Source organism: Micropterus salmoides, unplaced genomic scaffold, assembly GCF_014851395.1.
Source record: "Micropterus salmoides isolate LMB-PRFRI ecotype aquatic unplaced genomic scaffold, ASM1485139v1 Ms_hic_scaffold_22, whole genome shotgun sequence".
Lineage (NCBI taxonomy): Eukaryota > Metazoa > Chordata > Actinopteri > Centrarchiformes > Centrarchidae > Micropterus > Micropterus salmoides.
The window spans coordinates 20,596,016-20,597,592 of record NW_024041373.1 but is presented as its reverse complement, the minus strand read 5'-3'; the positions used below and the strand labels follow the sequence as shown (position 1 = coordinate 20,597,592).

The 1,577-nt window shown below is 50.7% G+C and overlaps 1 long non-coding RNA gene across 1 annotated transcript; it reads left to right on the top strand.

Moving 5' to 3' along the window:
• Window positions 1-567: 567 nt before the first annotated feature.
• Window positions 568-1,037, top strand: LOC119917532. Its single transcript, XR_005447291.1, has 2 exons — window positions 568-648; window positions 943-1,037. It is a non-coding gene; the product is annotated as an uncharacterized LOC119917532 (long non-coding RNA).
• The last annotated feature ends 540 nt before the right edge of the window (window positions 1,038-1,577 follow it).

Sequence of the window (1,577 nt, the reverse complement as noted above, 5' to 3'; positions counted from 1 at the left end):
AGTAACCTCTGCTGGGACCACAGGAGGATCTGACGCGCCAGTCTGTACAGAGGCCAATATTGTGTCCACGCGTGCCGAAGACAATTGTGCCCGCATCGCATCCATACACTTGGTGAATGAGAGAAAGACTCCCCTACCCTGGTCTTCCCTAGCTCCGTCGGGACTGGATGACGGTCCTCAGATCGCGTCTCTCAGAAGGCTGAGGGTGAGAGCGCCGTATCGCTGCCCAAGCTCCTCGGGGGGGCCCCTGAGAAGCGACACTCAGCTTCCTCTCCTCTCCATAGGAGCTCGTAGAGGGAAGGGACCTACGCCTGGCAGCCTCAGCTGCCTTGGGTCCAGACCGGCGAGGGAGGTACTGGCGGAACGCTTCGCCCTGCGTCTAGCGCTCCATGGTTCTGCGAAGCTCCGCCAGATCTTCCTCAGAGAGACCCCCCCTCTGAACCATCTCCTGTAGCAGGTCGGCTTGGTAGGCTTTTATTATTTAATCATTTTATTGAATATTTGTGAATTTTATCTCATTGAGTTATTTTTATTTATTTTTGCTATTTTTTTTTTCCTGTGGAAAAACTTAGCTGCACACTACCCCTTTTGTACCTCCTAAGCTTCCGTAGTGCTCGTCTCCCTCAGTTGCGTCTTGCACCGCTGAGGGTAAGTTGTGTGGAAAAGTGCTGCTGGGTTTATGAATTGTTTTCTTTGGAAATTGAACCATTTACGTTAGAACTTTAAACACAAATTGTGCAATTTCAATATGGTTATGTTGTTATTATACGTAGCAGTTTTGTATTAGTGTGACCGTTAAAATACGTTTTATCAGTATTTTCATTTTAACTTTCTGGCGCCAGTTTTACCACGGCAGGCGGGCCGTGTCATGTTACCTATGTAACTTGTCGGAGTTTTCAGCGTCTTGTCACTTGAGTAAACGCTGTATTTTTGTATGTTTAGGAAGCAGAGGTAATGTAAGAGGAGGCCAGGGGGCAATTGATGTGTGCATTGTGTTCTGCAGATGTGCGAGCCAATAAATCGTGGAAAAGAAGTGATCTCAAGAGTCATCCTTCACACACCCGACCACACCCGTTACACAAGCTCGCACCTGCCTGGCCCGCTGCCATGTATGCCTTCCCCACGAGCGTAGATGTGGTGTGACATGGCTTGGAGGGTAACGCCGGCTTCTCCAGGGAGGACACAAGTCGAGGGGAGAGATAGCTCGCAAGCGCATCCTCCACCCGATGCATCCTCCCATAACCATGGTCCCTAACCCCCATCACATTACTGTAGTTCAGTGATAGGGGTGTAGAAAGACGTGTAGAGAAGGGTCTGCCCCATGATTACTCAGTTCATCATGTAGATCAGGAAAGAATGGCAGAGACCGGCATTGAGGTGCGTGGTGCTTAAGAAACCTTTCATCAAGCTTACCACTAGCCTGTGGTGTCTGCGCCTCCTGTGGCCAGTTGTTGTTGAGCTTAGCCACGGCTCTAGTCACCACCTCCAGCAGCACGTCATAGTCGGGTGCCGCTGAATCCAAACCGCGAGCGGGAGAAGCCGAGAACGGGCTCCCGAACAAGGAAAGGAAGCGTCGG